This window comes from Sapajus apella, unplaced genomic scaffold, assembly GCF_009761245.1.
Source record: "Sapajus apella isolate SASKATOON/1434 unplaced genomic scaffold, GSC_monkey_1.0 scaffold24, whole genome shotgun sequence".
Classification (NCBI taxonomy): Eukaryota; Metazoa; Chordata; class Mammalia; order Primates; family Cebidae; genus Sapajus; species Sapajus apella.
In genome coordinates this window covers 16,871,423-16,893,676 of record NW_022436964.1, presented here as the reverse complement: position 1 = coordinate 16,893,676, position 22,254 = coordinate 16,871,423, and the positions used below count along the sequence as shown (strand labels likewise).

The 22,254-nt window shown below is 41.2% G+C and overlaps 1 long non-coding RNA gene across 4 annotated transcripts in view; it reads right to left on the bottom strand.

Annotated features, from left to right (window-relative positions):
* Positions 1-1,858: 1,858 nt before the first annotated feature.
* The window catches only part of LOC116559840, a 32,302-nt gene continuing 11,906 nt past the window's right edge, over positions 1,859-22,254 (bottom strand). For 2 of the 4 annotated variants that reach the window (XR_004272648.1, XR_004272652.1), the window contains 2 exons: positions 6,191-6,257; positions 1,859-3,383 (listed from right to left, as the gene is read on the bottom strand). This is a non-coding gene — a long non-coding RNA (uncharacterized LOC116559840). Of the gene's footprint in view, positions 3,384-6,190; positions 6,258-16,617; positions 17,035-22,254 lie in introns of those variants that run through there. The other 2 variants (XR_004272649.1, XR_004272651.1) reach the window with 2 other exon arrangements.

Sequence of the window (22,254 nt, the reverse complement as noted above, 5' to 3'; positions counted from 1 at the left end):
TTTTTTCGTCTGTAGAATAGGGCATTTGGATGCAGTAGACATTTTCTAAAATCACCCCCCCCACCGTGCCCCAAATGTCTACGATTCTATGAAACGAATTGCTTCCATGGAAATAAGGGATGAGAGATCAGAAACGGGGACTCCTGCATTTAAAAAGTGCTCTTGGGCCGGGCGCGGTGGCTCAGGCCTATAATCGTCGCACTTTGGGAGGCCGAGGCAGGTGGATCCCTTGAGCCCAGGAGTTCTGGGCAATACGGTGAAATCCTGTTTCTATCAATTAATCAATCAATAAATTAGCTAGGCGTGGTGCCGTGTGCCTGTAGTCCCAGCTACTCCAGAGGCTAAGGTGAAAGGATCACCTGAGCCCCGGAGGTCCAGGCTGCAGTGAGCCAAGATCAAGCCCCTGCACTCCAGCCTTGGCGACAGAGTGTGACCCTGTCCCAAAAATAAAAAGTGTTCTCAACGGGGCGTGGTAGCTCATGCTTGTAATCCCAACACTTTGGGAGGCCTAGGTGGGCGGATAACTTGAGGCCAAGAGTTCAACACCAGCCTGGCCAACATGGTGAAAACCCATCTCTATTAAAAATACAAATAATTAGCTGGATGTGGTGGCATGCACCTGTAATCCCAGCTACTTGGGAGGCTGAGGCAGGAGAATCGCTTGAACCCGGGAAGCGGAGGTTACAGAAGTAGATCGAAGCCAAGTGTGCCAAGATCATGCCACTGCACTCCAGCCTAGGCAACAGAGCATGATTCTGTCTTTAAAAAAGGGGAAAATGTGCTCTCCATCCCCAGAATTTCCAGCTTTCAACTCTCCTTTATATCTCCTCTTTGCATTTGGTTAGTAAACATTGATAGGCCCAGCCTGGCACGGTGGCTTATGTCTGTAATCCCAGCACTTTGGGAGCAGGTGGATCACAAGGTCAGAAGTTCAAGACCAGCCTGGCCAACATGGTGAAATCCCATCTCTACTAAAAGTATAAAAATTAGCCGGACATGGTGGCATATGCCTGTAATCCCAGCTACTAGGGAAGGCTGAGGCAAGAGAACTGCTTGAACCCAGGAGGCAGAGGTTCCAGTGAGCCAAGATCACACCATTGCACTCCAGCCTGGTCAACAGAGCAAGACTCCATCTCAAAGCAAAAACAAAAACAAAACATTAATAGGCCCTCAAGAGTAAGCAAAACTCATCAATCAAAAGTATGGCAGATTCTGAATTTTTAGTGGATTTATACTTGAAATTTTGTTTTTAACTTAGTCATTTTATTGACATACAATTCTCATGCCATACAATTTACTCTTAAAATTTATAATTCCTTAGTTTTGAATATAATCCCAAAGTCATGCAACCATCACCACTAATTCCAGAACACTGTCATCCCAGTAAGAAACCCCGCACCATTAGTAGTTGCTCCCATTCCTTCCTACTCCTAGTTGCTGGCAACCACCAGTTTACTTTCTGTCTTTATGGATTTGCCAATTCTGGACATTGCATGTAACTAGGAAAATAACAACATGCTACTATTGGTTCGGCTTCTTTCACTTAACATAATAGTTGCAAGACTCATCCATGCTATAATAAGTTCAGTACTGTCTTCCTCCCCCCACCACCCATTATACCATTTATTGATGACAGAATTATACTGAAAAACAATCACAAAAGAACAATCTTTGAATAGAACAGTTTACTAAGTGAAACATTTCTTTGAAATGTAACATGCAAAAGATTGTCAAACATGTCAGCATAGAAGCCCTTCCATTTATATAAAGACTCTTGGCTGGGCTCTCATCCTTGTAATCCCAGCATTTGCGGAGGCCAAAGCAGGAGGATAGCTTGAGCCCAGGAGTTTGATTGAAAACACCTTGGGCAATAAAGTGAGACCTCATCTCTATAAAAAAAATTAACAATTAAGAAAATTAAAATACTCTCAGCAGTAATTTTCATAATTCCAGTCCATATCATATCAAGCAATTGGGGTGTGTGTGTGTGTGTGTGTGTGTGTGTGTTTTAATACCTGTATCTGGGAACAATGAACTATATTTTAGCTGGGCTTCTTGAATAGATTTGCTCACACTCAGATATGTGAATGAAAAGAATTAATTTTGGTCAATGGATAAGCACTTAACTATAAATGAAGGCAACAAATAGCTTGTAAATATAGAATGGTCTATTCAACACTGTATTTTTTTGGTAGAGTTTGTGATTGGTGCCTTGATTTATTTCTTTTCATTTTCAAGAAAAGACGGAGACTAGTATTGAAGACCCTGGGGGCAGACACCTTATTGAGGTCACTTTACCCAGTCAGTGAGTTGTCTGGTCCTAGTTGAAAGTTCTTGGCATGGATTTAAAATGGAAGTTTTAGGAGTTTTAAAGTCCTAAGTTGCAATCAACTGTTTTGTGGTGGATGAACTTTTTAGACATGGTGATCTAGAATTTCATTTATATTTGCCAGCATTGCTCCAAATCCATTTTGAAGCATTTTGTTCAAGCTTGCAAGAACCAGGTTTGTTTTTTTTTTTTTTCTTTTTCCTCAACTTTTATCTACACAAGATGTCTGAAGACTCAATGAATCAGAAAGTTTTGGCTGTCTCACTTTCAGTATAGCATTGGAGGAAGAGAGTCATTCAGTAACTGCTGTAGTACAAACTACTTTTAGTTTGCAGCTTTGACTTCTCTTTTTGTATAGTCATATATTGTAATCTTTCCATTTCCAATAATAGAGCTTTCTGAAGTTTCCACTGTTGCTTTCCAATTTTCAGATGTTGAGAGGGCTCGTTTGTGCAAGTCCAGGGTATTGAAGGGAAGAGGGAGAAAATCAGAGTATGGAAAAACTTCACTTTGTGCCTCTGTGAAAGATTCTTCCACATTTTCTATTGTTCCTGGCTTTAAGTCCATTTTTAATATAATTAAATATCCTTTGCCTTTTCGTTATCTGATAAACCACTTTCATCTGTTTAATTCTACACTGCTGTATTTCAGTTTCCAATTTGGAGCAAACAAAGTTTCACTTGTTGTTTTCTGTAGTTGAACATGAATTAATATGGGGCCCATTTTCATCCTTTAAAAAAGTCTAGGACCAGCAGAGACCTAATGGCATCTGCAGTCCAGGGTAAAAACCAATTTGTTCATCAACTGAAGCACTCGTTAATGAGTGGTTCAGAGTGAAGAGCCTTATGGAGTTATCAGTTACATTAAAGTCAGTTTCCATTACAGATTTTTTGAAATTCCTGTTATCTATGGAACTTCTTCCAGTAAGAGGATAACTCCATAACTGACATGTCAGTTGTTTATTATTGTCAGTTTTGCCTTATGAGAGATGTTTGACACATGTAGGTTGCTGCCACAGTTGTCACTATTTTTTCTCCCCATTTTGTTGTAGCTGCTTGAAGGAGTTAAAAATATGCCACTCTAGCATATTGACTATTTTAAGTTAAATGCGCTTAAAAAACAAGAAGTGCAAAAAGGTGCAAAATGATCACTCTGCCCTTCCTTCTATTTCTGAAAAGCAGCAGATAAAATTCCCATGCAAAGGATGTTCTCCCTCTACCAGAAGGAAATATTCTCATCATCAAGGAGGGGGAAAGGCTATGGAAATATTACAAACTTGTTAAACTAATCCTTATCCCCCTAGCCACTTCTTCACCAATTAACTACCCTAGCCCAAGCCCCTTTTCCTTGTCACATTTTCATAATGTACTTCTCTTTGTCTAAATCAGTATATACATGTTAAGCTCTAATTGCATCTCTGGGTCTTCATTTCCTTGTAAAGTCTCCTGTGCAACATAAAACTTGTATTCAACAAATTTGTATGCATTTCTCCTATTGATCTATCTATGTTCATTTAATTCTCAGTCTTAGCCAAAAATCCCTAAAAGGGTACAGGTAAAAAATGCCTTATCCCAGCACTTCGGGAGGCCTAGGTGGGTAGATCACAAAGTCAGGAGTTCGAGACCAGCCTGGTCAACATGGTGAAACCCCATCTCTACTAAAAATACAAAAATTAGCCAGGTGTGGTGGCACACACCTGTAGTCCCAACTACTCGGGAGGCTGAGGCAGGAGAATCGCTTGAACCTGGGAGGCAGAGGTTGCAGTGAGCCGAGATTGTGCCACTGTACTCCAGCCTGGGTGACAGAGTGAGACTTTATCTCCTACATGCTCCCTACATTCTTCTACCCTATGTGTTTCTCGGGTCTTTTTCTGATTTTAAGGTGTCTCAGGCCCACATGTCCTTTCCAGAGTCCTCTTCCCTGGCCCCTACTTAAAGTACAAAGCAAATGATTTAGCACATGATAAATCAAATGCAGGAGCACCCTCTGCAAGGATGGCAATTGGTGACAGCCGTGTCAGTGGTGGAGGATCTTCAAGGTCTGAGGACTGAGAATAGTGGAACCGTGGCAGCAGGAATTGGCCCAGGGATGCCAGCTTCAGCTGATCTTCAGTAGATCTTTCCTTTTTATTGCTAGACAGTATTCTATTGCATGGATGTACCACATTTTGTTTATCCATTCATCCTTAGATGAACATTGGGGTTGTTCCACTTTGGGCTATAATGAGTTATGCTATGAATATTCAAGTGTATGTTTTTGGATAAATGTGTTTTCCTTTCTCTTGGGTATATATCTAGGAATGGAATTTCTTGGTCATATGATAACCCTATATTTAGCTTTTTGAAGAACTACCAAACTGTTTTCCAAAGTGGCTGTATGCTTTTACACATTCCCGTTAACAATGTATAAGGGTCATAATTTCTCCAAATCTTTGCCAATGGTTGTTGTTATCTTCTTTCTGATTATAGATATCCTAGTGGCTATGAATTAGTATCTCACTGTGGCTTTAATTTGCTTTTCTCTAAGACTAATTATGCTAAGAATTCGTATTGGCCATTTGTATATTTTCTTTGGAGAAATGTCCATTCACATCTTTTGTCTATTTTTAAATTGGGTTATGTGTCTTTTTATTGTTGAATTACAAGAAGTCTTTATTCATATCTGGTAAGTGATACTAGTCCTTTATCTAATATATGATTTTAAATATTTTCCCCCATTCTGTGAGTTGTGTTTTCACTTTTTTGATCAATGTCCCTTGAAACACAAATGTTTTTGTTTGTTTTTTAGACAGAGTCTCACTCTGTTGCCAGGCTGGAATGCAATGGCTTGATATCTGCTCACTGCAACCTCTGACTCCCTGATTCAAGCAATTCTCCTGTCTCAGCCTCCCCAGTAGCTGGGATTACAGGCACGTGACACCACGCCCAGCTAATTTTTGTGTTTTTAGTAGAGATGGGGTTTCACCATGTTGGCCAAAATGGTCTCAATCTCCTGATCTCATGATCTACCTGCCTCAGCCTTCCAAAGTGCTGGGATTACAGGCATGAGCCACCTCGCTCAGCCCAAAATACAATTGTTTTTAACATGATAGTCATGTATTTTTATAATATAATATAAGCTAACATGTTTCTCAGACAATAAAACTACTACTTGCCATTACAAGAAAAAAGCTTTGAAAATAATATTTTTAAAAGGATGAAGGAAAAACAACAATCACTTATGGCTCCATCACCTAGATATAACCACTGTTAAGATTTACAGCAAATTTCCTGCAGCAAACTTTTAAGCACACATTATTTATTTGCTATCATGCCCAAGGACAACATGTGGCCTTGTACTCTACACCTGGGTCATAAGGAGGACTATCCTACTGACAGCTTGCCCATGTTCAGAACCTTTTCCTCTCCCTCTTTCTCATCAAAACTCATTTTGCCCAAGGTCATACTGCTCTGAAGGAATCTTTCTCCTTCTTCTTCTTCTTCTTTTTTTTTTTTTTTTTTTTGTTCTGAAACAGAGTCTTGCTCTGATGCCCAGGCTGGACTGCAGTGGTGTGATCTCAGCACTCTGCAATCTCCACCTCCTGAGTTCAGGCGATTCTCCTGCCTCAGTCTCCTGAGGAGCTGGGATTGCTGGTGTGCACCACCATGCCTAGCTAATTTTTGTATTTTTAGTAGAGATAGGGTTTCACCATGTTGGTCAGGCTGGTCTTGAACTCCTGACCTTGTGATCCACTCACCTTGGTCTCCTAAAGTGCTGGGATTAAGGCAAGAGCCAACATGCCCGGCCAGGAGTCTTCTTTCTAAAGAACATTTATTAATATCATAAAACTCTAGTCTATGAATCACAATGTGGAAGGCTTACCTGCTGCTGGTGGCTCTGTGGTTTCCTTTTCCAAAAGAGTGCTTCAGCCTCCCTTGTCTGAAGAAAGCTAAAATAGAGAAAGCAGAAGAGAATGGCCCATGTGGCCTGCTCCCTTCTATGTCCCATAGCTCACCACTCAGATTTCATTAGTTGGTTTGCTACTTACAATAAGCATTATAAAGCTTAGGAATTGAATGTAAAATAATCCAGTTCCTGTGACATGTAAGATAATTATTATCTAAATGTTGAAAGAAAAGACCTAATTTATCACAACCTGCATACGATAGCCCCACACTTCTGCTTCCTAGAAACAACTGTTTGAAAGGTAAAGGACCCATTGATTCATTTGCTTTATTTATTTTAAAAATCAAGTTACGGTTCAGTTTGCATTGAGCTGGAACCCTGTATGAATACATTTTCTTTGTGGCTGTTACACATAATCCTAATTCAGGAAATTGAGCTAAGAGTAATCTTCATTCATAATTATAATTATTATATCATTGTTACTATTATAAAATATTTATAGAGCTTTCAAAATGTGTATGGCATTCTACTAGGCTCCTAAGTAGAGGGATTATGTGTACAGACCTGTCCCTACAGATCCACTTTATTTAGAACATTTATTTATTTATTTGCCAAAGACTTATTGAAGTTCTGCTGTGCCAAATGTGCTGGGTTAGGCTTCATGAAGGACAAAAATATGAATAATTCCCAGAAACCACCTGTCCTTTAAAGGGAGATAATATATATTTAAAAAATAATTGTATTGCTATTGGACTTTGGCTTGAGCGATATATAAAATATTGTTATAATTAAAACAAGAATATTTTATTTCATTAATTTATTTATTTTGAGATGGAGTCTTGCTCTGTTGCCCAGGCTAGAGTGCAGTGGCACAATTTCAACTCACTGCAAACTCCGCCTCCCAGGTTCAAGCGGTTCTTCTACCTCAGCCTCCTGAGTAGCTGGGATTACAGGTGTGTGTCACCATGCCCAGCTGATTTTTGTATTTTTAGTAGAGATGGGGTTTCATCCTGTTGGCCAGGCTGGTCTAGAACTCCTGGCCTCAAGTGGTTCACCCATCCTGGCCTCGTAGAGTGCTGGGATTACAGGTGTGAGCCACTGTGCCAAGCCAAGAATGTAATTTTAATAATTGACGGTTCTTATTGAGAACTTACTTCCATGCTTGGCACTGTACTAAGTGTGTTCCCTGAGCCAACGTACTTCTCCTGTAAGGTAGTCAGGATTATTATCTACAGATTGCTGAAAAGAAGAAGTGGGCTCAGTGAGGTTCAAGCAGCTGCAAGAAGCCACAGTACCATGTGGTGGAGGCAGGATTTGAACACAGGTTGCTAGAGGCCACAGCCAGAAGTCCACCCTGATCCGTTCCAGCTGGGACAGTGTATGCATTATGGGGTGTGTGTGTGTGTGTATGTGTTTAATTATGCTAGTGATGATAACTTTACACTGAATTGCTGTCACTGAAGCTTTTCTTCCTCAGCAATGAAATCCTGACCTGGTGACCTTTTGATCTTAACCTTATAGCACCATTCTCTAACCCAATAGGGTTCAAACAACTCAGCTGTCATTCTAGCCTCAGAGCCTCTTCATCAAACAAACTTTAATGGGAGATAAAAATGAAGGTTTTCTGAACGAAGCTGAATGAGGCTGGGGTGGGGTGGAGGGAGTCTTCCAAGGGAGGTAGAGCACTGGGGGCAGGAAAGGCGACTACTCCACATTCAATGAGGATTATCACAGCGGAAGCCAAATACACAGATGTCAATAAAACCTCATGGCCTGATGAAGTTTTAGAGTTAGTCATATTCAGTGCTCCTTGATGTATGAAGTGCAGTTCCCTTCAATCATGATTGTTTTTTTAATGTTAAAGATGTCATGCTTACCCGGTGGTCATCAAAACTTTGTCAGGAAGGTGGGTGAAGTCAAAAGTTGAGCACCAAAACCAGCCAATCTGAAGAAGCTGAATTGGAGGCATGATGGCTTTCTGCTCATAGGATCTGGTTACGTGAAAGCCTTTTAATGAAGGCTATATTTGAATGAAACATGGTATCTCTAAAATAGTCCTGAATTTTAACAAAGAATGGCTAAGTCAACTTTTTTCTTCCAGCCACGATTGCAGTCTGACAAAGCACAGCCAGAGGAAGGGAGGAGAATGCTGAAAGAGGCATAAACTCATAGTCTGGGGACAATGACTTTAGTGTAGGAGGACCCTCTCTGAAATTCTGCTTTGATGCTTGGAGCCAAGGCAATTATTTATAGGATTTTTCCAAAGTTGTATTGTCTGCTGTCATTCCTGTATTTCTCTAGGAAACACACAGAATTCCAGAAAGTTATTATCTAAACAAGTAAGTTCACCTAGTTTCTTTGCACTCACTGTCTTAGGTCAGCCTTATATTTGTTCACTTATCTAACCAATGCTTGTGTTCAATATTTGTTCATGGTCTATGTACTTTAGGAGGACTTGCCCCTTCTGTGTTAGAGCTGTCTTTTATGTATCTAAGGGAGCTAGTCTATTTAACTTTCAGTATACTGCCCAGCTAATTTGCACTATTTTTATTGTGCTGGTTATTATTTTGGAAAACTGGAAGTAATTTAAATTCCAATGAAAGGGACTGTTTGAGGTGGTGTGATATAGTAACGGGGCAGAATGCCATACAGCCAGAATAGATCCACTTCTAAGGAGCCTTCTTGGCTCTTCTAAGGAGACTCAACAACTCACATGGTTGTTGGCAAGAGGCCTGTCACATGGATTGCCCCATGGCGCTGCCCATGATGTGGTAGCTGGTTTCTCCCAGAGCAAGTGGGGAGAGAGAGAAAGTTAGAATGCCCAAGATGGTAGCTGCAATGTCTTTTATAATCTAATCTCAGAAGTGACATACCATTACTTCTGCTATATTCTGTCATCACAGGAACCAACCCAGGTGCAAAAGGGACTATTTGAGATAGCATGACATAGTAACAGGGCAGAATGCTATACAGCCAGTATAAATGCTAAGAAGTTCGTACTTTGTTGGTACACATGAAATAATTCTTTTTTTCCCCCTGAGATGGAGTCTTGCTGTGTCACCCAGTGGCGCGATCTCGGGTCACTGCAACCTCCACCTCCCAGGTTTAAGCAATGCTGCTGCCTCAGCCTCCTGAGTAGCTGGGATTACAGGTGCCTACCACCACACACAGCTACTTTTTGTATTTTTAGTAGAGACAGGGTTTCAGCATGTTGGCCAGGCTGGTCTCGAACTCCTGACCTCATGATTCACCCACTTTGGGCTCCCAAAGTGCTGAGATTACAGGTGTGAGCCACTGCACTCAGCCCCATGAAATAATTCTAAGAGGAAAAATCAGATATGAATTAGAGTGTACACACTGATAACAATTATATAAAAAATGAATGCTTATAAACTACCAAGGATCAGTGGAGATCAAAAATGATAGAATTGGGCTTGGGCCCAATAAATTCTTTATATTTGAAAGTTTATTAAAGCTTAAAATATATATAAACTATATTAGTATTTATTGCTACATAAACAAATTACTGGCCAGGTGTGGTGGCTCATGCCTATAATCCCAGCATTCTGGGAGGCCGAGGCAGGCAGATCACCTGAGGTCAGGAGTTTGAGACCAGCCTGGCCAACATGGTGAAACCCTGTCTCTACCAAAATATAAAAATTAGCTTGGCGTGGTGGTGTGTGCCTGTGAATGTAGCTACGCGGGAGGCTGAGGCAGGAGAACTGCTTGAGCCTGGGAGGTGGAGGCTGCAGTAAGCCGAGATCACTCCACTGCACTCCAGCCTAGGTGACAGAGCTAGACTCCGTTTCAAAATCAAACAAACAAAAACAAAAATTACCCCAAAACCAGCAGCACGAGACAACAAATGTTCACGCAGTTTCTGAGGGTCAGGAAACTGGAGCTGCTTCACTGGATGGTTCTGGATCACAGTCTCTGGTAAGTTTGCAATCAGAATGTCACTGGGGGCTAGTGTCATGTGAAACTTTGACCAGGGCTGGTGGATCCACTTCTAAGAAGCCTTCTTGGCTCTTCTAAGGGGGCTCAGCAACTCACATGGTTGTTGACAAAATGTTTGTTACATGAACTATCCCATGATGTGGCTGGTTTTCTCCAGAGCAAGTGGGGATAGAGAGAAAGAGAGAGAAAGAACGACCAAGATGGTAGCTGTAATGTCTTTTATAGCTGAATCTCAGAAGTGATATACCATTACTTCTGCCATATTCTATGGTGGCACAAACCAACCCTGTACAATGTGGGAGGGGACTGTACAAGGATGTGAATATTCAGAGACAGACAGGCCGGCTACCAGGCCACCTCAACTTTTTTTTTTTTTTGAGACAGAGTTTCACTCTTCTTGCCCAGGCTGGAGTGCAATGGCGTGATCTCGGCTCACCACAATCTCCTCCTCCCAGGTTCAAGTGATTCTCCTGCCTCAGCCTTCTGAGTTGCTGGATTATAGGCATGCTCCACCATGCCCAGCTAATTTTGTATTTTTAGTAGAGACAGGGTTTCTTCACATTGGTCAGGCTGGTCTTGAACTTCCAAACTCAGGTGATCTGCCTGCCTCGGCCTCCCAAAGTGCTGGGATTATAGGTGTGAGCCATGGCGCCCAGCTCCACAACTATTAATAACAATAATAGATATTTTCATGGGGAGATGGTGGCAACAAACCACCTTGCCATGAATGTACCTGCATAACAATCTTGCATGAGCTGCACATGTACCTTAGAATCTAAAGTACAATTTAAAAAAAATTTTTAAAAAAGATTTTCGCTAAAAAGCATGTTTTGGTTATTAAATATACATTTCAAATACACATTTAAGTGCATATTTCAAAATATTTAATCCTAATTATACTTTTCAAATAATAATAAATAATGATATTTACTTAGTACTTTCTATATGCTAATCAGTATGTTAAGCATGTGATGTGAGACTATCTCTCACAGACAGCCTTACAGTTGTCCAGGCAACCTTTAACAGCTCTAGAACATGCATTTATTAGTTGCCTCATTTTACAGAAAGGAAACTTGAAGCACAGAAAAGTTTAAGTAACTTGCCCAAGGATACACATCTAGTAAGTAAATCAGCACCCAGAGCTATCCAGGGAAGTACCAACAGCATGGCTAAGCTATACTGATTCTCTCTAGTCAGTTTGGTGAAATAAATCTCTAACTATCCATGCTTTATAAGTACTACCATTCTATTTAAGTAGTTTAGGATGTCCCTACAGTCACAGAGTAAATAAACTAAGACTCAAAACTGGCGGTTAGGTTTTCGGAGTTCTTTATCACAATTATGATGATAATGATGACTCTTGTTTTTTCTCCTACTACTCTTTTCCTCCCTCTCTCCTCTCCAGCTACATTGCCTCCTGGCTGTTCCTGAAACACTCCAGGCATGCTCCTTGGATTAGTCTATTTTCACGCTCTTGATAAAGACATACCTGAGACTGGACAATTTACAAAAGAAAGAGGTTTAATGAACTTACAGTTCCATGTAGCTGGGGAGGCCTCACAATCACGGTGGAAGGCAAAGAGGAGCAAGTCACTTCTTACAGAAATGACACCAGGCAAAGAGAGAGCTTGTGCAGGGAAACTCCCGTTTTTAAAATCATCAGATCTTGTGAGACTTATTCACTATCATGAGAACAGCATGGGAAAGATCCACCCCCATGATTGAATTACCTCCCACTGGATTCCTTCCACTAAATGTGGGAATTATAGGAGTAACAATTCAAGATGAGATTTGGGTGGGGACACAGCCAAACCATATCACTCCTGCTTTAGGTGACTTGTGCTTGATGTTCCCCTTCTCTTGCCTCAGATCAGCATGGCTCCTTCCTTCTCTCCTGTCCGCAAACGTCACCTCCCCAGAGAGGCCCACTATCATCATGCTATTTAAAACCGCACTCACTCCAGGAATGGGCATGGTGGCTTACATGTAGAATTCCTGCACGTTGGGAGGCCTAGGCAGGAGGATTACTTGAGCCCAGGAGCTCAAGACCAGCCTGGACAACATGGCAAGATCCCATCTCTACAAAAAGTTTAAAAATTAGCTGGGTATGGTGCACATGCCTGTGGTCCTAGCTGGTTGGGAGACTGAGGCAGGAGGATCCCTTGAACCCAGGAGTTTGAGGCTGCAGTGAGCTATGGTTGTACCACTGCACTCCAGTCTAGGCAACAGAATGAGACCCTGTCTCAAAAAAAAAAAAAAAAAAAAAAAGCACTTTAGTCCTTCACATAGTCCCAACTTTCTCCTGTTCTTTTCCCATAGCACTTATCACCATGTATATTCTAATTAATTCATTTAATTAGTATGTTTATATTTGTTTTTCTATGTCAAAATACAAGCTCCATAAGAGCAGAAATTTTGTTCTGTTTTGTTTACTGATAGTCCCTGGCACTTACCACATTGTCTGGTATACAATATGTGCTCAGCAATAAATATGTGTTGAATAAGCAATGAAGTAACCATAGGAGGCTTAAAGTATTTTTGACAGTATCAGAGTAGCTCAGCTGAAACTTTATCAAATGATTTTCCAGCCATATCTTTTTAAATTTGATAATGAAATTAAAGATTTTGTCCAAATAGATATTTCAGGAGATAATTTTTTAAATGAGCATTTTATGTTTACTGCTATGTCTATCATTATCGTTATTGTTAGTTGGAGATAAGGTCTTGCGCTGTTGCCCAGGCTGGAGCGCAGTAGCACAATCATGGTTCACTGCAGCTTCTAACGCCTGAGCTTAAGCGATTCTTCCACTTCAGCCCCCAACTAGCTGGGATGACAGGCATGTGCCACTATGCCTGACTTATCTTTTTTTATATTTAGTATGGATGAGGTCTCACTATGTTGCCCAGGATGGTCTTGAACTCCTGAGCTCAAGCAATCCTCCCACTTTGTCCTCCCAAAGTGCTGAGATTATAGGTGTGAACTGCCATGCCTGGCTGTCTATTTGTTTAACTAGCGGAGATGTATTAAAAATGTCTCGAAACAACTAAAACTCTGGAAGAAAAAGATGCCTTTAACCTAGAAGTCAGAAAAACCTAGTTAGGATTGAAGCATTTCCGCTGCCCAAGTAATAGCCTATTTCTCCATACAGTGGCCCTATAAAACGTGAACAAATATTTATCTTTAACATCAAAAAAGTCAGTTAAGCAAATGACATTTCACAATGAATGAAATGAAAGAACTTCCTTCCTTTATTTATTCAGAACAGGATGATCTGTTCTTAGTATGGTTTTGTTCCCCCAGACATAGAGGTATTGTTTAACATAAGGTCAGCATTCAATTTAGCTTTGTCAAGCTTAACCTAGAACTGTTAACTATAATCTTGGTTATTGCAGAGTGCCAATTTACTAGGAGACAGTATTGCCAATAACAGTCTCATTGATACTATTGTTTTTCTTCAACCCTCATGGAGCAGAAAAAAATAGTAACAATAGCTGAGCTTTATTAAATGCCTGCTAAGTGCTGGCCATCATACTTCTATTATCTCTAATACTTTCACTAGCTCTACAGGGTAGCTAGTATAGTATAGAGCCCAGTGAAGTTAAGCAATCTGCTAAGATCAGGGCAGAGATTCAAACCAAGATTCTCTCTCTCTGATTTTCAAATCTGGGCCAGTTTCAAGGTGCCACTCTCTGGCCCAAACTATCAGTCTAAGCAGAAGCCTTATCTGGTTATGTTTATTAAAGTTGTAGCAACCAAATACTCCACGACATATACTTAATACTAAAAAATTATTCACTGTTTATCTGAAATTCAAGTTTGGCTGGATGCTCTACGTTTTTGTTTACTAAATGGGGCAACTGTATGTGAAGGAACCTTAGAGATTATTGAGTTTAGTGGTTCTTGGTGGATATTAGCCAGGGGCACTTGGCAAAATGATCAGGAGGGCCTTTCTAAATATACATATAGGCTCTACCCCAAATTGCATGAGGATTTCAGGGTGGAACCAGGCCTATGAATTTTGAAAAAGTTTATTCATTTGTAAAATATATGTGTGTTTACTGAGTGCCTTCTCCACGTCAAGTACTTTTCCAGGTCTTGGAAACACAGCAAAAAATAAAACAAACATTCTACCTTTGGGGACTTTCCAGGTGATTCTAAAACTCATCCCAGTTAAGAAACAATGGATCAAGCATCCTCGTTTTACAGATCAAGGAAACTGAGGCCTCGCATGGTGCCATGATGGCTCCAGATCACTGAGGTACTAGGTGAAGTCTCCTAACTTCTAGCCCAGTACTTTTTTAAAAAACGATATTTCCACTGACCATAAGTCTTAAAGTTTTTACATTATGCCCCTAATATTCTATTATCCCTAAAATTACAATATTTGGTTTGTAAAATACAGACCCAAAAGCAATGCCATTCTTAGAATAATAAACAACACTGCTTGAGATTATACATGTTAACAGGCAGAAGAGTGAATCCCGACCCCAAATGAAAGTGGCTGTCATTATTAACACTTTACTCTTACAAGACAGTCATCGTTTACACTGTCTGTATGCAGCATTTTTGATCTACATTGACTGATTCATTCTCCCAGAAACCCTATGCATGAGACAGGAAGGATGTTATCATAACTGCTCCTTTCAGTTAAGGTAACTGAGATTAGTTGTTGTGTTCAAATTCAAACAACTCATACATGGCAGAAACAAGGTTAGAATCCAGATTTTCTGTCTCCAAGTTAGAATAAAATAATCTGAGGGTGAATGAAAACTTTGGCCTGTTTCTTGCCTTCTTTTCTAGCATGAATGAGCAACAGTGTTGAACACAAAGGTGGAAGAAACTTGCTGTTACTTGTGAGACTCTAATATCCCTGCTGGCGCCAAAGCTTTTCCTTCCCCAGCAGCTCCATCTTCCTTTCCCCTCAAGCTACACATTCCCAGCACACTGGATATTGTGAGGCTAGACCATTGATTGCAGCAAAAACCTCAGCCTCAATCAAAATGCGTATACATTATTCAGGAACCATGCCCCAACATGCCCCCATATTTTCAGGGATTCATGGAGTAGATTAACCTGTTAATACTGAGTTTGTGTGGAGTTAGCAGCCATGCTGACCATCTCCTCATAGAATGAATATGGACCAAAGAATGAGAAACCTAAAAACGAGAGCTTGGGAAGGTGGAGGCCTATGTTTAACAGGGAAGGTATTTACTTCTAGTCAAATGCTTACATATCCCCAAGGCAGACATATGCTTTCTTAGGGAGTGAAACACACATTCCCCAAGAACTTTAAAGAGAAAACTGGAAAGGGCACTGATGGCTGTGCCTTAAGACTCTTGTGGGTAAAAGGCTGCTTTCTGCAGTAGGAGATCACTGACAGAGGATTTGGGAAGCCCAACTCCCACCTCCACCATTTGAGGTCTGAGCAGACATGCCTAGAATAATTTGCCCAAGTGCCACCATTAGGTACTCCAATCCACCCCACTTCATGCTGCTGTTTGCTAGCTACCTGCTACTCCTCATAGGGTAGCTGCTCAATGATCTCTAGTGTCCTATTGATGACCCATTGATTTTAACAATGGTATTAGAACTTAGAACAAAGTTCTGTTGCTCCAGGAGCCAAGTCAATCCCAAGTAACTTGTACAGATTCCTTACACTAAAGAAATATATTTGAAGTACTGATGCCCAGCTTACCATGAGGTTATGACACCCCAATGAACCCACTGTAAATGGAAAACGTTGTAAGTTGAAAATGCACTTAATCTAATCTACCAAACATCATAGCTTAGCCTAGCCTACCTTAAATATGCTCAGAACCTTAGCCTACAGTTGGGAAGAATCATCACAAAGCCTATTTTAGGATAAAGTGTTGAATTTCTCATGTAATTTATTGAATGCTGTACTGGAAGTGAAAAAACAGAATAGTTATAGGGGTACTTGCCGTATGGTTTCTACTGAACATATATGGCTTTCACACCATCATAAATTTGAAAAACCATAAGTCAAATCATTGTAAATTGGGGACTGTCTATTTGCAGGAGCAGGCTTTTAAGCTATTCTCCATGCCTACGTTTCCCCTCCTCAACCATCTTGTATACATCCATTGGCTGAATTTGAAGAAGGACCACTTTCACTGTGTCTTTCTTCTACATAAAAATAAAAGCCATCCATGACACTGCCTTAAATACAACAATGTTGGCTGGGCATGGTGGCTGACGCCTGTAATCCCAGCACTTTGGGAGGCTAAGCCGGTGGATCATGAGGTCAGGAGATCAAGACCATCCTGGCTAACAGGGTGAAACCCTGTCTTTACTAAAAATGCAAAAAATTAGCCAGGCATGGTGGCACATGCCTGTAGTCCCAGCTACGTGGGAGGCTGAGGTGGGAGAATTGCTTGAGTCAGGGAGGTGGAGGTTGCAGTGAGCCGAGATTGCACCACTACACTCCAGCTGGAAGACAGAGTGAGACTCAGTCTCAAAACAAAACAAAACAAAACAAAACACAAAACAAAAAAAAATGTTTATTCATCTGATAATCCCCATTCAAATATATCTTTTAGGTAGCGATCAAGTGAGAAAAATGTGTGTAAGGCTGGGCGTGGTGGCTCATGCCTATAATCCTAGCACTTTGGGAGGCCAAAGTGGGCGGATTGCCTGATATCAGGAGTTCGAGACCAGCCTGGCCAACATAGTAGAAACCCCATCTATACTAAAAATATGAAAATTAGCCGGCACGATGGCGGGCTCCTTCAATCCCGCCTACTCAGGAGGCCAAGACAGGAGAATCACTTGAACCCGGGAGGCAGAGGTTCCAGTGAGCCAAGATTACACCATTGCACTTCAGCCTGGGTGATGAGAAACTCTGTCTCAAAAAATAAAAAATAAAAATGTGTGTGAAAATCACTTGGAGAGTATAGCATGTGGCATTCACATAGCATTTCAGAGCTTTGGAAGCATGTTAGTCCGTTCTCATGATGCTATGAAGAAATACCCAAGACTGGGTAACTTATAAAAGAAAGAGTTTTAATTGACTCACAGTTCCACAGGGCTGGGGAGGCCTCAGGAAATATACAATCATGATGGAAGCATACGCATTCCTCTTCACATGACAGCAGAAAGGAGAATGAGCTCCACGCAAAGAGGGGAAACTCCTTAAAAAACCATCAAATCAGGCCGGGTGAGATGGCTTATACCTGTAATCCCAGCACTTTGGGAGGCCAAAGTGGTTGGATCACCTGAGGTTGGGAGTTCAAGACCAGCCTGACCGACATGGAGAAACCCTGTCTCTACTAAAAATACAAAATTAGCCGGGTGTAGTGATGCATGCCTGTAATCCCAGCTACTCAGGAGGCTGAGGCAGGAGAACTGCTTGAACCTGAGAGGCGGAGGTTGTGGTGAGCTGAGATTGCGCCATTGGACTCCAGCCTGGGAAACGAGTGAAACTCCGTCTAAAACACACACACACACACCCCATCAGATCTGAGAACTCTCTCACTATCATGTGAACAGCATGAGGAAAACCGCCCCATGATTCAATTATCTCCACTTGGTCCCACCCGTGACACATGGGGATTGTTATAATTCAAGATGAGATTTGAATGGGGACAAAGAGCTAAATCATGTCAAAGCATTTTGCATGTCTTATTTGATTTCAAGAACTCAGAGAATACAGATTTATATTACTTTTTGTATACATACATTTTGTTTCAATAAAGCGGGCTATTAACACCCAGGTCTTACTTTTTTGTTGGTTGGCTGATATAAAATGTAATATTTCATATTAAATTACATTAAATATCATTACCATATCCTATTGAATATCAATAAAGCAGAGCAGTCATCTAGTTTTTACTGCAAGAAGACAGAAAAATTAGACTTTTGCCATGATTAAACTTTATTTTTACTATGTGTTTAGAAGAGCAGAACAAAGTTGTAAGAAGCACAAAAGTTTATGACTACCTGAAATCAGATAAAAATTGTTTATATAATTGAAGAGCCTTAGAATATGGAAAATATTTGAGGTTTTTGCTAGCTTTTAATTTTTTTTTTTTTTTGAGACGGAGTTTCACTCATGTTACCCAGGCTGGAGTGCAATGGCGCGATCTCGGCTCACCGCAACCTCCGCCTCCTGGGTTCAGGCAATTCTCCTGCCTCAGCCTCCTGAGTAGCTGGGATTACAGGCACGCACCACCATGCCCAGCTAATTTTTTGTATTTTTGGTAGAGACGGGGTTTCACCATGTTGACCAGGATGGTCTTGATCTCTTGACCTCGTGATCCACCCGCCTCGGCCTCCCAAAGTGCTGGGATTACAGGCTTGAGCCACCGCGCCCGGCAGCTTTTAATTTTTTTGTAATGATTGAAATATAAGCTCAGAAAAAGGTAGTATCTCTAGTGGAAAGACCACTGGGACACTGATTAAAAGCTTATGTTAGATTATTTTTTATTCATAAAAGGCAGTACAGTACATGGATTAACAGGGTAGCCTCTCAGAGAATGGCTTGAACCTGGGAGGTGGAGGCTGCAGTGAGCCGAGATTGCGCCACTGCACGTCAGCCTAAGCGACAGATGGAGACTCCATCTCAAAAAAAAAAAAAAGTGTGGCCTCTATAGCCAGTGTGCCTGCATCCGAATCCTGCCTCTGCTCTCACAGGCTATATGACCTTGGAGAAGTTATATGACCTCGTAGACTTCAGTTTCCTCATCTGTAAAATGAGAATAACAATGATACCTACCCCATAAGGTAGTTATGAAGGTTAAATGAGTTAATATTTGCACAATACATACTCAGCATAGGTCTGGCACATAGTAAAGATTTTATAAGAGGTAATGGTGATGATGATGATGGCGATTACTTGAAGAGGAAAGACAGGATCAAATTCAGGGTTACAAATTCAAATTCAGGTTACAAAATCAAATTCAGAGTTAAAGGGACTTATCCAGGTTCTCCTATGTATCCTGGTTAAGCAATTTACCTTTGCAGGGCTATGTCTCATTTGTAAAATGGCCTCTATGATCATATGTAAAATAATCCTGTGATTACAACAGATCTGGAGATGTACCTTCTTGTCTGATACTCAATTAATAAAGGTTCCAATTCCAATCCTTAGGGTCTGGTCAATTATTTTTGGAGTCAGGTGAGATTCATCTCATTGCAAGAGATGGAAAATACAAGTCAAACTGGCTGAAGACAAAGGGAAACTTCTCAGCTCATGTAACTGAAAAAGTCTAGGGGAAGCTCTGACTTCGGGTTCAGCTTGATCAGAGCCTCAACCAGGGACCTCCAGACTCAGCTTCTTTACATCTCTTTTTTTTTTTTTTTGAGACAGAGTCTTGCTGTGTTGCCCAGGCTGCAGTGCAGTGGTGCGATCTTGATCCACTACAACCTCTGCCTCCCAGGTTCAAGCAATTCTCCTGCCTCAGCCTCCCAAGTAGCTGCAGTTACAGGCGCAAGCCACCCCGTCCAGCTAACTTTTGTATTTTTAGTAACGATGAGGTTTCTCCATGTTGGCTGGGCTGGTCTCCAACTCCTGACCTCAAGTGATCTGCCCGTCTCAGCCTCTCAAAGTGCTGGGATTATAGGCATGAACCACCTTGCCCAGCCTATCTCTCGACTCAGTGGATTTTGCTTTATTCTCACGTTCTGTGTAGTTCCAGGCTCCTGTAAGCATTATTGCAAACAGGCCCAGACAAAAGGAACATGTCAATTTCCCTCAATAACTCTGCTAAAGTTTCTGTGTACCTACAAATGGGCACAAGAGATATTTTTGTGATTACAGAAATATTCGAAAACCAGATTTTTGTGATGGTTACTTTGAAAATATACTAAAAATCATTGAATTGTATACTTTAAATGGGTGGATTTTTTGGTATGCAAATTATACCTCAACAAAGCCCTTAAAAACAGTTTCCTTATACTACTCTGGCTCTGAGGAGCTCACATGCACATTTCTGAGTGGGTCACTATCTATCACTGACTGGGTCAGAGGAATGTGATGCTCTGATTGGCCAGGCCTGAATATCACACTCACTCCCTGAAGACAGGGATAAAGTCAGTTTCATCCAAAGCACAGTGACTGACAGTGAGGATAGAGGGTGGTTCCTCAGTTGAAAATCAGGTGAAGGAATGCTGTTTCTTAAACCCCAAAATCTAGGACTAGTCCAGGCTTCCAGGGCCTCTCTGAACTCAAATCTGGATGTTCCATAGGCCAAGTAATTGATTTATTTAAGTCATATGAGGCCTAACTTTTGTTTTTCCTACATCCATGGCAGATGTCAAAGCAAAGCAAGATACAATGAAGGTGGGATGAATCCCATGCTGGATTCTTATTCTTGAAAACTCTGAGAGTAACCATCCCGAGATAAATCCAGGAAGCCCTTCTCTCTGCCTGGGTGCTGCCCAGTGCTCGCTGGGGCCATCACAGGCCACAGATGTGGGAGGTGCGCTGTTACCTTTCCGTGCCCCATTCAGCAAGCCATCAGACCTGTGCTCCTTGAGAACAGACAAGGAACAAATTCTCTACCTTTGTTTTGTTTTTGTTTTTGTCACTTTATATCTTTTATCTCACCTCTCCCTATCTCTCTCAAACTTGTTTGTCAGTGCTTTTGACTGTAGCTTCAAAGGAGGGATGAGGTAATAAATTAGAATGAACTGTGTAACTGATTTTCCAGGGCGCAGGGTGAAACAGTGCTTGAGTCTCTCTTTTTACTTTGTTGAAGAACGGCAAAATCACAACCAAAGCAGACACATCTGGAGTGCGTCCCAGAGCAGAGGCGCTGTGCTGAGCACTCCACATCTCCTGTTCTTTTAGTCTCCACAACATCCCTGAGGAGTAGATACTCTTTTCCAGTTTTACTTGTGAGCCATGGTTCTGAGAAGTTCATTAAGGACACACAGCTAGTCTGAAACAGAGATGAGCCCTCTGTAGGGTGGGAACTTTTAAACAAATAACTGCTTGTCTGCCTTTAACAAATCTGGCTGTCATCTGCAAGCCCCTTCACAGTCACAGACACATCCTTGAAACCCCCTAGCTTTCAGCGGAAAGGGAAGTAGCTGTTCTCAGCTCACAAGTGCAGTAGCAGGGAGAAGCTACTGACCTGAACCTGTAAAGCTGAAGGTGTGACTACTGGTGGTGCAAACTGACACCTACCTGCTGCATGTGGGGCAGATGGATCTGTTTGGCCAGCACCTTGTTGGTGGTAATTATTATTATTTTTAATGAACTTTTATGCCTTTTATGGGGTATCTTCTCTTCAAATCACACCTGCTCTCTCTCTTTTTTTAAATAGCCCTGATAGCTTTATCCCAGTTGCTTCACATCTGTACGTCAGCTGTCTGGCTCTGAAAGGCTTTTGCCTTTACATCTCTGAAAGAGCTAGCAGGTTGCCCAGAGTGTCTGTCCAGACTTCTCCTCCACTCTGAGGTGTCAGGAAGTCTGAGTTGAAAGCAGGGAGAATACATTTTCTTATGTAACCAATGTGTGCTTACCTAAGAGACTATAAACTTCAATTTCATTATGGATCAATGAGGCTTTTGGGGTCGCACCAGGACCCTTAACCATTTCAGCATTCCATTGTTTCCATTTAACTTAACCCTTGGATTAGTGCTATAAAGTACTCAGTTCTGTAGTTCCCACTTTAGAGGTGAGAAAACTAAGACTCATAGACATGTCATAGCTGGCCTATGGTAACAGAAATCAGACCCAAGCCCTCACTCTTAACCACAATTCACTGCCTATGTTCCCTCACATAAGGATCACCTGGGAAGCTCCTTTAGCATTTCAAACCAAAATCAATTAAACCGAAATCTCAGGGGGTTGAAGCTAAGGCATCAGTGCTTTTTCATTAGTGCCTCCAGACGATTCAAATGTGGTGAGGATGTTACACTGTTGTACTTCCCTCAGTGGATATGTTCTAAGACCCGGCTGGATGCCCAAAACCATGGATTGTACTGAGCCCTCTATATACTATGTTTTTTTCCCTATATGTACATACCTATGATAAAGTTTCGTTTATAAATTTGGTATAATAAAGAATAACTAATAATATAATAAAACAATATGCTGACCTCATTACTCTTGCAC